We start from the raw sequence: 14,657 nt of genomic DNA on the forward strand, positions 1-14,657 counted from the left end.
CCCACAATTATTCCACGTTAATCAAACAGCACCAAGTACAATACATTTATCATTTAAGAAAATTCCTACATTTTCTTCTAGACCTGGCTTACAAATGAGAGTCCACAAGTAGCCGAAAGACATGATCCTTACAGCATAAGAAGCAGTGAGGCAAAAACAGAGTACGGGGCGTGCAGATTTTACCCATGTAATTGGACTGGATACAAGGTTATTCCCCTTTGTACACAAGTTGAGTTGTCTGTAAAATAATGCATTTGCAAGAATTGATGGTATCTATAGAGCAAATAACACGATTCTGAGTGCTAACTTCATGCCAAGCACTTGACATGTTTAGTCCTTGTCCGAGACTCACGACCACGTTGTAAAAATGGCTCATCATCTCTGCTTGAGAGGTGAGGACAGGAAACTCCCAGGAGCAACGTGCGCAAGGCCCCAGCTGGGGAGAGGCAGGGTCTTGGTCTGGTGCGTGACTGCAGTTCACGTTGTTAATCAGCACGGGGCATGCAGACATGCGTGTGGAGGGTGGCATTCATTCAGAACCAGCTGTGAGGTTGAGGGCACCACAGCTAGCTCTGTGAGGGCGAGTTGCCAAATTAACCCTTACACCTCAATTCCATGAGCAAAGACCATCCAACACTGTTTACTCTGAGCTTTTCGTGAATAAAAAGTAGCCTCCCACCCTGAGAAAATGTAAAAACTATCAATAGTATTGAGAATGGACGGTACAAATGGAAAACCAGAGTACCAACTACATCATTTTCAACGGAGGGCTTCTTGACTCCCTTAAAGACTTGTTCGCAATGACCTAAGTTTGAAAAGACGTCACCGAAATTGGAATGTAAATTAAATGTCTTTTGGTCCCAGGGAAGTTCAGCATTAGGATAACAGTGGGCTCTTAAAGAATGTCAGTGAGGACAGTGTGTGCTCATTTCCGATTCTCTAGGAATTCAAGTTGGGTTGGTGTTTTGGGCACCGCAGTTTCACTCGTGCTGTGTGGTTGAACTACTGGATGTGCTGAACTAATATCACATTGTGATACTGCGGGTGCCGAAGGCCACGGGCACCTAGGTTTCCAGTTAAATTGGTGGAAGTAAAATGCCAGAATGCGTGGATCCCAAACTGGACTCCTCTGCCTTCACTTCATAAAAGTGAGGATAGCCCCTATTAGCAAGAGACCACTTGCGATTGCTGGCCAGTCTGTAGATTCACTGTTTTCACACATAGTGGTATTTCCTGCAATTTTTATGTTCCCATTGGACACCATGAGCCTTGTGCCCTTATGATTCATATCCCAGGTGAAGAATGCGTGGCCACTGCAGGACTTGGGGTCACCCTCTCTGTTCCTTCCACCTGGAAGCCAGGAGCCTGATGCGATGATTCAGGGCTACAGCTGCTTATAGCTGAGGGCAAATTTCAAGTTCGTTGTAAGTGAAATCATCGCATCCTCTGCATCAACACTCCTGTCACACCTAATTGAGGGAAATAGGGGGATCAATTTAATATTTGATCAAAGGGATATTTTAGAAGAAGGAAAGCATGCAAGAAAGCATTTAATAATCGGTTGTTAGAGGTGGGAATAAGAGCAGATTTTGAGAGCAGGGAGCGAATTGTTTCCTATGATTTCTTAGGAATACTTCCAGCAGCCAGCCAGTAGAGGGAAACGTTTTACAAACCCTCGCATCCAAGAAAGCAGTCTTGCTTGTGTCGTGCTCAGGGGCTGCTTCTGTGGAGTTCACTTTGTCCCTTCGCAGTGAACTCTGAGGAAGGTGTCCACTCAGATAGATAATCCCTTAGTTATACGTAAAAAGGGGATGGCTTCTCCCTTCTCCTCCTCCTTGGCTCAAGTCCTGGGCCAGGCGTGTCCTGAGAAGACCTGGTAGATCAGCACATCCTAATGTTGCAAAACTGGTCTCTCTTACAATAGAAGCTGTAAAAGGACCAGCAGCTCTACAGTGAGGAAGAACGGAGTGAAGGTCCACAGGCATTAATAACCTTGTGCTAATTATTCCATACCTCATTTACATAATACTACTTTTGTAATCTCAGAATATGTGCATTAGATTATAAAATTCTAAAAATTAACCAAAACAGACAAACCGAAAGCCACAATGAGATACCATTAAACACCTCGTAAAATGACTAAATTCAAACAAACAATAAAAATACCAAACAGTGCCAAAGATGCAGAACACCTGGATGTTCGCATGTTGCTGGGGAGAATGCAGACTAAACTGGTGTAGTCACTCTGGAAAACGGTGGAATTTCTTATAAAGTTAAACATACACTTCCCATATGACCAAGCAATCCTACCCCTCGTACTTACGTTCACTCAAAAACTTCCGTAATTGCTCATAACTGGGAGTAACCAAACTGTCCTTTAGCAGGTAAATGGATAAAGACTATAACACATTCACACAGTGGAATATTGCTCAGCAATAAAAAAGAGCGGACTACTTATTGATAATATATGCAACAGTATGAATGAATCTTAAACGCATTACGCTGAGTTAGCGTTACCCAGCCTTGGCACCGCTGAAGTTTTGGACCAGAGACTTCTTTGTAGTGGGTGCGGTCCCCGTGTTCTAGGACGTTTCACAACATCCCTGGCCTCTCCCCACTAGAGCATGTAGCCCTCCCCCACTCCTCCCAGTTTTTACTACCAAATATGTCTTCAAATATGCCAAATAGCCTCTGTGGGAGGCAAAATTGTTCTCGGTTTAGAACTACTGTGCTAAAGTGAAAAAAGCTGCATTTAAAATGTTGCACACCGTATGATCCCATTTACATGACATTTCGGAAAAGAAAACCATAGGGACAGAAAACTGTAGAACAGTGGTTCTCAACCTGAATGGTGGGAGGAAGTTTCGCCTGCACGGAACGCCACACGGAAATTTGGGAGTGAGGGTCTCGTTCTGTAGGCTGATTATGGTGATGCTTTTGTCTTTTCATTTGTCAAAACCCTTGGAACTACCTAGCAAAAAAAGTGAATTGTACTCTGTGTAAATTAAAAAATAAATTTTAAAAAGCGTACAAAACATCACCTTATCTCTAAAGCATATAAAATAAATACCATAGTTGAGATACGTAAACTTTAAAAGAATAATGTTTAACTTAGCATTGAATGGCAGAATTTGGAATTTTCACGTCAAATATCAAAAAACTTAATACACAAATGCCAATAGAGCATATAAACAGTACTGCAAAGTTTAACTAAAGTTCTCTATCTATAAATAAGCGTGTCTACCTGTACATACAGGATAATTCTAAAAAACATTATAATCATTTGCTTATAGTAATCATTTAAATAAAATGAATTTATTGTCTATTTTGAATTAATTTCTGAATGAAAACTACCAATATAGAAAAGTGTATTCTTCAGATTTTTCTAGAAAAAGATTGAAAGTAATTAATTTTTCATCTGTACAGGCAAATGTTTTCACTTCACTTGAATGCATTTCTGTATAGCTACTTATACAGAAAAACCTTAGAAAATGTTAACTAGGGAAGCAGTTTTCTTTATGATGTACATTTTTTAAACATTTTTATTGGAGTACAATTGCTTTACAATGGTGTGATAGTTTCTGCTGTATAACAAAGTGAATCAGCTACACATATACATATATCCCCATATTGCCTCCCTCTTGCATCTCCCTCCCAGCCTCCCTATCTCACCCCTCTAGGTGGTCACAAAGCACCGAGCTGATCTCCCTGTGCTATGCAGCTGCTTCCCACTAGCTATCTGTTTTACATAGGGTAGTGTATATATGTCCATGCCACTCTCTCACTTCGTCCCAGCTTACCCTTCCCCCTCCCTGTGTCCCCAAGTCCATTCTGTAGTAGGTCTGCGTCTTTATTCCTGTCCTGCCCCTAGGTTCTTCATGACCATTTTTTAATTTTTTTTTAGATTCCATATGTATGTGTTAGCATACGGTATTTCTTTTTCTCCTTCTGACTTACTTCACTCTGTTTGACGGACTCTAGGTCCATCCACCTCACTACAAATAACTCAATTTCGTTTCTTTTTATGGCTGAGTAATATTCCATTGTATACATGTGCCACATCTTCTTTATCCATTCATCTGTCGATGGACACTTTGGTTGCTTTGATGTCCTGGCTATTGTAAATAGAGCTGCAATGAACATTGTGCTACATGACTCTTTTTGAATTGTGGTTTTCTCAGGGTATATGCCCAGTGGTGGGATTGCTGGGTCCTATGGTAGTTCTATTTTTAGTTTTTTAAGGAACCTCCGTACTGTTCTCCATAGTGGCTGTATCAATTACATTCCTACCAACAGTGCAAGAGGGTTCCCTTTTCTCCACACCCTCTCTGGCATTTATTGTTTCTAGATTTTTTGATGATGGCCATTCTGACCGGTGTGAGATGATATTGCACTGTAGTTTTGATTTGCATTTCTCTAAAGATTAGTGATGTTGAGCATTCTTTCATGTGTTTGTTGGCAATCTGTATATCTTCTTTGGAGAAATGTCTGTTTAGGTGTTCTGCCCATTTTTGGATTGGGTTGTTTGTGTCTTTGATATTGAGCTGCATGAGCTGCTTGTAAATTTTGGAGATTAATCCTTTGTCAGTTGCTTCATTTGCAAATATCTTCTCCCATTCTGAGGCTTGTCTTTTCGAACAACATACATTTTTTTATTGAGGCATAATTGACATGTAACATTATATTAGTTTCAGGTATACAATATAATGATTCACTATTTGTACACATTGCAAAATGATTACCATGAAAAGTTTAATAATATCTGTCACCATTCATAATTAGAAAAAAATTTTTTTGTTGTGATGAGGCCTTATAAGGTCTACTCTCTTAGCAACTTAACATTTTTTAAATTAACTAGCGAGATATTGCTTTAGGAACTTAGAAATGACAAGGATTCCAGACATGATTTCCCCTGACCAGAGTAAAAAAAATTCCACTGCTCACACACCGCTTGCTGAAAATCAAACCAAGAATGGTGGCCCCAAAAATAAAAATTAGAAGTAGAGCTAAGTAAGAAGAAAGTTGGGGGCAGAGGCCCAGTTCGGAGATGAGACACATAGTGTGGAAGCTGAAAGGGCACATCAATTCTTCCTCACCACTCCCTGGGGAGATGTAAAGTACATGATTAGAGGACAAAGACATTCCAGGCTTGACTCCCAGTACAGCCTTTGAGTTATAGACTAATGACCGCGGCCTGGCTGCCACTCTGCTTGAACTCTGCAATAAACAACCATTGAACTTGCGGTTGGTAAATCTGTTAGATACCATTGGTTCCCGATATTAGAAAATGCCACAAATACGGATATTTTTCGAATGCAGAAAAGGATGTTTGGTGGGTGTGAGAAAACTTTCAAAAGATGGCAAAATAACCAAACAGGTGGGATTAGCTATACCATAATAAATTTCATAAGAATGAAAATCCAGCACTAAACCAATAAATTGAAGAATACAGTTTGTTGACTCCTGTTTAAAAGGGGACAAAAGATTTTAGGAGAAATAAGATCCACAGACAGTTTACTTTCTCAGGGGTTGAGATGCAAATAAGAATAGCCTACTTTGGAAATCTTGCATCTTATGTACACACCTGGGAAGCAAAACAAGAAACAGCATGGGGCCATTTCAAAGGGATGTGCCACACAGCTGGGCTCATTCAGCTGATTTTATAGAGTACCGCGGGCACCTCTGGACAAAAAGGTCTTTGCTATTATCAGCTGCTCCTCAGGGCTGGTTTGTTTGTTTGTTTGTTTGGGGGGAGCTCTTCTCTTTTTTTAATTCCCTGAATTGTACTAATAGTCTTATAACATTTAGTAAAAGAAGAAAAGACTTTTTTCAGGACAGAAGCATTTAAAAATCACTCCAAAATGGGTTTCGTTAGCTGTCTTGGTTGTTTTACACTGCTTTACTTCTCAAAAACGTCATTAACTGATATTTAGGGTCCATAATCAAACATCTGTAAGCCTCAATCTCCAACTCTGTAAAATGGAGGTAACACCACTTAACCACTTTGCTTCCCTTGTGGCACAGTGGTTAAGAATCCGCCTGTCAATGCAGGGGAAACGGGTTCGAGCCCTGGTGTAGGAAGATCCCACATGCCGCAGAGCAACTAAGCCTGTACGCCACAACTACTGAGCCTGCGCTCTAGAGCCCGCGAGCCACAACTACTGAAGCCCGCTCACCTAGAGCCCGTGCTCCGCAACAAGAGAAGCCACCTCAATGAGAAGCCTGTACTTCTCATTGCGGTGATACAGTGAGGATACAGTGAGATGATGCATTCAAGTGAACCCTGGAAACTGTCAAATACAAATCATATTCAAAGAATCATTTATCTAGGCACTAAGTAATATTTAGCTCATTAATGAGATAAATTCTTGAGCTACAGGTCTGTATATTTTACATAAGCTTGTTATATACGTCTCTTTAACATATGGAAACTTTTGAGAATTATAAAGAATTTCAAGAATTCTAAAAATTGCAAGAATTATAAAGAATTATAAAAATCAGATACTCTCAAGAATTTATAAAAATCAAGAATTATAAAAATTATAATTCAAGAATTATAAAAACCAGTTACTTTCTTACAGTAGAAGCAGAATTTCATTTGGAATAGATAATTAAATGTCATGGCTACAGATAGATCCTCTCAGCTCCATAAGCTCTATCCAAACTACAATTTGCAGATAGTAAAAATGATGTAGTATGAGGAATACTGGCTGTCCCTAAAGACCACATAAACTATGGCTTCCCATCTGAGATGGTCAAGAGACAGCATTTTTTAAAAAGTATGTGTGTACAATAAACCAATAGCAAATTTACATATAAAATTATAACTCTAAGGAAAAAATCAACTTTATGGATTTGGGAAAAGTAACAGAATTTATTTGTATGACCCAATTTCCCAGAAACTGAATCCTAGTTGAAGGACTTTTGCTCAGTAAACCAGCTCTAACCACCAGCAGTTACAGCCTTTGTGGCTCCAGTTTCAAGTAATAATTATATTACTTGAAATTATATATCCCTGGAGATACTGAAAATCCCATTCAGGAGCTGCCTGGAAGCTACTCCCAGGGCCCATGTTACAGGTGAGACCTGTAACAGGTGAGACCTATGTTACAGGTGAGACCCTACATCAGTGACATCTTTCTGGAAGTCTGGATAACTACACTCCTTACGGGTAGTTAAAATTCTGTCACTTGGTAGTCAGAATTATTGCCAGAGACCGGAGGATTTAGAAATACAAAAAAAAAAAAAAGAGAGAGAGAGAGAGAGAGATTCATAATTGTTCATTTTTGAAAATATATTTTAGTTTATAAGTATATTTTCTTCTAGAATTCTAGGGCTTTCTTCCAGTATTCTTGGGTCAAAAACTGGTTATTTAGAAAACATTCTCACATTTCAGCTACTGAAGTTTTTCTTTTGTGCCTAAATGATAGAGGCAAGGTTTTCTAGGTGAAGAATCCAACCCAACCCAGGTCAACAGCTGAAGTGACTTTTGCCCAAAGTCAGTTGGGCAAAAGTCACGGCCCAACTGCCTTGTTTGAACACTCTGACCCACTAGGTTGGGTTAAGAGGCTTGGAGCCCACTTGGCCAGATGTGCCTTTTAAAATATAAATGTGTATGTATAGGGTGCAAAAATATATAAGAAAAAAGTTGTTGGATCTTAGATTAGCACACACAAACCACTAGGAATCAGAGCTCAAACTTTGTCCTTGGAATCCCAAGTGAAACCATGAGGTTACAGTTGATACAAAATTCTTTGCATGAACTAAAGAACATTTTCCAGAAATTTTTGAGGACTGAAAATGAAGGAAAGAGAAATGAGAGTAAGTCCTACCCTCTGGGATAGGTGGTTATATATTAATAATTTTCAGTTTTCTTTGTTTACATGTCAGATTTTTCATTAAATATTTCTTAAAACTACTTTTAACAAATAAGATATTGATTGGAATGAATGTTATTATTCCCTGGACAACACTAGGGGACATACTAAATGGTGTGTCAAGACTTTTATAACTATTGTAAGGGGTTGAGAGAAAGAAATGCGTATTTTCCAGAGGATAAACGTATATTCATCTGGTATTTTAACTTTCCTTTCTTTCTCCGTTCCTTCTTTCCTTCCTTTATTCCTTTTTTTTTCTTCCTTTCTCTCTTGTTTTCCTTCCTTTCTCTACATGTTTCTTTTGATTCCAAGTTAAAAATAAGCATTTGGGCCTTTTTTTAAAGCCAAAACTAGTGGATAAAGTCAGAGCTGACCAGTATTCTCTGTGCTCTTTCTTCTTTGACATTGATTCTCAAATGTCATGAACTAGACTCGCTTTACTTGGATAATGGAAACTCTAGATCTCTTAATCCTGACCTCCAAATTCATACCTCTTTAAAAAGTACATTTTACATAAACATGCACATTCTCAGCTGCCCGAGAATATAGGTCTGTTTTTCATCCTGCTCTGTTCTAGTCTCTGTAGGACTTAAGTCAACCATTTAAGAGAAGGCCTTTGAACATAGCATCAGGTTCTGGTTTAGACACATACTTGTGTTTTAGCATCCTTGGCAGAGTTATTTAATATGATATGTATTAGCTTGGGGCATGTGTCATGCACAGTTTTTTTTCAGGCCTATAATACCATCTCCAGTCTAGGCGCCATGCTCAGCTCCTGTTCAATACCTTTTAAAGACTCTCCCCACCATCCTCAGTCTTGTACTGTTATGAAGACTTGGGATTGTATAAATATTTTTCAGGTGTCTTCTCAACTCCTTGCTTTTCTTAGGCAGTAATACAAATATCACCAGTGGTCATTGAACCCACTGGTCCTGATTTGGAACAATTTTTTAATGCTGTGTATACTTATCTTACAGAAAAGTCATTGAGAACTGAATATCATTGCTCTCTCTACCTGTTTAGGTTCACTAGAGCCAATTCTTCTGATAAGTAACACTATTTATGAAGATAAATATTGCCTCTCCCCAAATATCTTATATATACTCTTTGTTTTCCTATGTGGCAAATCTGTGGCAAATATTAGAATTTCCACTGTGTAAAAAGAGAAACAGTCACAGAAATTAGTGCCTTAGCAATAATACCGAAGGAAAAATATTTCAAATCAACTAACTTCTAGTGTCTAGTCTTAATCCATAAAATTCTTTTTCTTTCAAATATTAAGTCCATTTCTTGAGCTAAATTAAGGAAACACATTCAATATTTTACATCCCTTTTTTTCCAGAAATTTGAAATCACTTTCAAATAGTATTCTGTGGTATTCTTATGTTTCAGTACAAAATTTACCATTTTAGAAGGTAAAAGTGTTTGATTTTATGCCTTAACAGAAAATAAGGAGAGTTCTGAGGCATGCATGAAACTTGAGAATTAAGAAGCAACCAAAACAAAAAAACTGATTTGTGTGAAATGCTGATGTTCTTGCGTGGAAAATTCTATTGATCTGGGGAAATAAAAAATATCAAAAGAAGCCATTCCTGGAATTTCTTTTCCTGAAACACACAATAAGAATTGGAAAGTAATTTAATTATCATAAAGAGTTCCTCAGTCAGCTTCAATTCCAGCCTCCAAAAGTCTGTGCATTCCCGGGATCTGCGGAGAGTTAAGTGGACGGTTCTGGAATGCAGAACCAGATCTGTCAGAGCACTGGCGCTAAGCGTGTTGAAGGAGAACCAAAGGCAGCACAGGTCTGATGAATCCACTTAGGCTGAGACCTGGAGTCTCTCCTTTATATATACTGGCATTCCATATGTAGTATTAAAAATTTGGTCAAATACCTATATGGATTAGATTAAGGAGTAACTTAATGATTTGAAACTTACCTAAAAGTCATGTTGCCATTTAACATGAACTTTTTATATAATTGCACTTTCATTCATACCTACCAAAATATCTGTCAACTCTAAAAGAAACTTCATTGGATAGAGGCATGATAGTCTCAGTGTATAATTGTTGGTAAGTTGACCTCTGGAGACTTACTCCGACCTATATTTAGGATTTATAACTAAAAAAGAGTGAAATGCAGATCAATTTTACCTCATAGCCGTTACCAGATTTGTAAGAGTTTAATTAAATCTTTATTAATCTGATGCTTTTCCACCACGTGTTTGCATCACCACAGAGCATTTCTGCAACTCAGAGATAAGCAACGTGTGAAGATGGTTCTTATTCTTGAGAATAAGTTGTTTTTTAATCTTTTATTCTTCTCTGACAAAAACTGAAGTTAGTGTTTCTTTCCCAGGTTCCTCATTCTCTGTGCCCACTTCAGTATTTCCGTGATATGTCAGATCAGTCTAACCCTTTTATGCAGAATGTTTCTTCAGATGTAGCAAAGGACTAGGAATCCAGGTCTGCTGAGAAGGGGACTCAAAACATTGAGACACCCATGCATTCATTTGGAGACCACGTCAGCTTCCCTTTCTTTAGGGCATGCCCACTTCTCTCTCACAATAAATAAAAGGCAATCAGATAAGCATGAAACATAGTTCTTGGTAGGCTACATAGAGCATCAGGATTCTTATAGGCCCTTTTGCTAAGCAAAACCCTTGCTTTTAAAAATGTACATGAAACGCTATGATGACTAACACACCTAAACAGGAAATTTGAAAAACTTACAAGCTAAGCAGTTTCTTTACCTGGTATCACTCACTTGAATGACACTGTATTTGAAAAATCTTTTTAAATGGATTTCCACTCAAGTATTAAAACAATTCAGAAAATTGAGTTATTTCCCTATGTTACAGATTTTGAAATTCCTATTAAAGCAATTCAATAAATTTCAACATATGAGTCACTTTAAGTGACTTCACTCAATATTCATGAAGTCTTATTGTTATAAATGAAGTAAATAAGAATCAGGTTTTACTCATTATTTCACTAACCATAGTTTTTGACAAATGAAAAACAGAAAACCTCAAAGTGATTAAAATCAATTTTATGTAAAAACTAAAACAAAGTTTTACTTTATGGACTATACAGGAGTAGATCTTACTCAACCTTTAGAATATTTACAGTTAATATGTTTCAGTCAAAACACTTTTAGCAAAAGTCTATTTTCACCTCTAGATTCCATGTTGAAAAGGACACATAAGTATATATTTTTAATGTGAAAAAAATCCCATGTAGATTATTTCAAGAAATTGTAATTAAAGGCCTTAACAACTTTTAGAATCACATTGGCCCAAAGAAAATATATATGGCCAATCAACAAGTGGTAAGATTATTTGTTAACTGACCATGTGTTATTTCCACCCACTTCCATTATAATTTTATACTTACTTCTAATGTTACCTTGATCTTTGTTTTCTTATTCTCAATAAATTTACTACGTTTAAGTAGATTAATGTTTGTCATTAAAATTGTCATTAAACTATTTAATTATGTTAAATACACAAATTTATTTGCCTACTATGAAAAAAGGCATGACATTGTCATCACTGAGTTTTAAAAGTTATATTTTAGTAGTTTATACATTCCTAAACTAAGTAGTCTACACTAATGGTCCGTGCAAGTGATTCTCAAACATTTCGCTCTTAATACTGTCATTTGCTCAAGATTTTCTGGGTGAGCTGGGGGCAAGCTGATGCTTTAGATCCCTACGACACAAAGTGCCATTGAACCAGATATGCATTGGTCAGTGCTCCTTAAAACTTTAACGTGTATTTGATTCATTAAAGATATTGTTAAAATGCAAATCCTGACTTAGCAGATCTGGGTGGTTCTCTGAGATTCTGCATTTTCAATAAGTTCCCAAATACAGTACGTCCCCTACATTCGAACGAGTTCTGTTCCTAGAGAGCGTTCGAAAGTCCAATCGGTTCGTAAGTCCAACAGAGTTAGCCTAGGTACACAACTAACACAATCCGCTGTATAGTACTGTACTGTAATAGTTTTATAATATTTTTCACACAAATAATACTTAAAAAACAAACACACAAAAAAACATTTTTAATCTTACAATACAGTACCTTGAAAAGTACAGCAGTACAGCACAATAGCTGGCACACAGGGGCTGGCATCGAGTGAACAGGCAGGAAGAGTTATTCACTGGAGGAGGAGAGGAGGTGGGCGATGGTAGAGCTGAAGGATTGTCAGCCATAGGAGACGGAGGGCAAGCTGCAATCTCACTCACGCCTGACATTCACGGCAGAGGTTCTGGTTCCTTGCTGGATTCAATTCTATCTACCCTCTTGAAAAAAACGATCCAGTGATGTCTGGGTAGTAGCTCTTTTCTCATCATAGATGACACGGTAGCACTGGATTGCATTCTGAACGGCTGCTGCAACCTTCGTGTACCGTTCTACGTTCTGGTCCTGTGCCTCAAAAACTAACAGTGTCTCCTCAAATAAAGAAAATCCCCTCGCCATTTCCTCATCGTGAATCTCTTCGGTTCTTCAGTTACTTCTTCTTCCTCTTGTCTCTCTTCGTCCTTTCTCTGGGCCTCCAATTCCATCAGGTCTTCGTTAGTAAGCGCCTCGTGTTGCACAGCAAGGAGTTCAGTGAAGTCGTCCTCTTGCAGATCTAGCTCCAGCTTCTCGCTGAGGGTCACTAAGTTGCTGACGACCTCTTTGGACTCCTGATCTACCTTCCCAAATCCACCAAAATTGTGAACTGCGGGCAAAGGTTCTTCCAAACCCCATTCATGGTGAGGTCCATAACCTCACGCCAAGCAAAGTCAATGTTTTTTATGGCCTTGTAGATGTTATAGTCCTTCCAAAATTGTCACAAAGTTGTTCTTGTTGACTGACATAGTATTCCGTGTCAGATGTACTACTTTGACGTTGGGATGAAAGTCATCCATGAATGGGGGGTGACCTAGAACATTGCGTAGCAGTAAACGAATGTTGAATGCGATGTTCTTCTTCAAGCAAAATATTCCTCTACCTCTGGGATAAAGTGGTGGAAAAACCAGCCCTGGAAAATGGCCTGTGTAATCTAGTCTTTGGGGTTACTCTTCCACAGAAGAGGAAGAGAGCCCTTGGCCATGTTTTTAAAGGCTTTTCGGTTCTCTGAATGATAAACTAAGAAGGCTTCAGCTTCATATCCCTGGAAGAATTTCTACCAAAGAACAGAGTTAGCCTATCCTTTGCTGCTTTATAGGCTGGCATCAACTTTTCTTCCTTACTGATGTAATCTTGGTCTGGCATCCTCTTCCAGTACAGTCCCATCTCATCCACATTAAAAACATCCTCGGGTAAATATGCACCTTCATCAATAATTTCTCAAAACGTTTCAGGAAATTCCCAGGCAGTTACCATATCTGCACTCGCTGCCTCGACACTGACTTTTAAGTTATGAAAGTTGGCTCTAGCCTTGAACTGATGAAACCAGCCACGGCTGGCATTAAAAGATGCACCTTCTGATTCTTCACTGTGTTTCTTTTTCACGTCTTCATAAAGTCTTTTAGCTTTCTCTTGAATCAGCATTAAGCTGAGAGGGACTTGACGATGAAGCTGATCCTGAATCCACACACTGAGAAGTTTCTCCGTCTCCTCCATCACTTTTCCACGCTTCTTCGATATGTATTATTGTCGACATCATTGGCACAGCAGACTTCACATGTTCCATGATCTTGTCTTTGTTCTTTAGAATCATGCTGATGTCTGAATGATTCATGTTATAAGAGCAAGTGATGTCTAACATCTTTTCACCTTGCTCCACTCTCAATTATTTTCACTTTTCTTTCCATTGTTATCACTTGGTGCTTCTTAGCAGTACCAGCTACACCACCGTTGTTTTTATGCTTACTTCCGGACATCCTGGGCTTGAAATAAAGATACTGTAGTACTGTACTCTATGGAGTACTGTACAGTAAAGTACACAGAAGCACAGTCACTTATAGCACATACATGCACGTGACAATGTACTCCAGACACATGAACTAACAACGTGACTGGACATGCAAACACACGTTCGCATCTTTGAAAGTTCTCAACTTGAAGGTTTGTATGTAGGGGACTTACTGTAGTGTAATGGTGCTGGGACGCAGACTACACTTTGATTAGCAAAGTTTTGGATTATCATTAATCTATTCCAAAGTTGTTGAAAGTTGTCTAAAAAGGGGGAGATAACCGAAGGTCATGTTTTCTTTAATAATGTGTACAACTCATTAATTAAAAAGACAAAGGGGTATTTTGAAATAACATCCTATGTGTGCAGCACTTTGCCAAATTTCTCCACCCTTTAGGAAACTGATTTGGTTTAGCTTTATGTAAATTTTGTCAATGAATTATTTTCAACAATTACTTTTTCATGGCTAATTTTTAAATTTTTAAATTGAAGTGTAGTTGATTTACAATGTTTGTTTCAGGTATACAACATAGTGATTCAATATTTTTATAGGTTATACTCTTTGTCATAGTTAATTAAATTAATTAATTAATTAAATTAGAAGTTTCTATATGAACTTTAAGGAAAGGAACAACATGAAAACAAAGGTTATAGTTCCTAAAAGGTAGAGAAATTTGCTAAAATTTGTCTAAAGTTTGTGGCATTTCAAACTACTGAATTTTTTACTTAGCTTTTTTTTTTTTTTTTTTTTTGTGGTACGCGGGCCTCTCACTGTTGTTGCCTCTCCCGTTGCGGAGCACAGGCTCCGGACGCGCAGGCTCAGCGGCCATGGCTCACGGGCCCAGCCGCTCCGCGGCATGTGGGATCTTCCCGGAC

The 14,657-nt window shown here is 38.3% G+C and overlaps 1 long non-coding RNA gene across 2 annotated transcripts in view; it reads right to left on the minus strand.

The window, feature by feature from the left end:
- LOC102996284 (uncharacterized) overlaps positions 1 to 14,657 on the minus strand; it is a 28,770-nt gene that overhangs the window by 9,001 nt on the left and 5,112 nt on the right. The window contains exon 2 of one of the 2 annotated variants that reach the window (XR_008617739.1): positions 2,845 to 2,971. This is a non-coding gene — a long non-coding RNA (uncharacterized lncRNA). Of the gene's footprint in view, positions 1 to 1,673; positions 1,941 to 2,844; positions 2,972 to 14,657 lie in introns of those variants that run through there. The other variant, XR_003680448.2, reaches the window with a different exon arrangement.

This window comes from Physeter macrocephalus, chromosome 7 (genome assembly GCF_002837175.3).
Source record: "Physeter macrocephalus isolate SW-GA chromosome 7, ASM283717v5, whole genome shotgun sequence".
NCBI lineage: Eukaryota > Metazoa > Chordata > Mammalia > Artiodactyla > Physeteridae > Physeter > Physeter macrocephalus.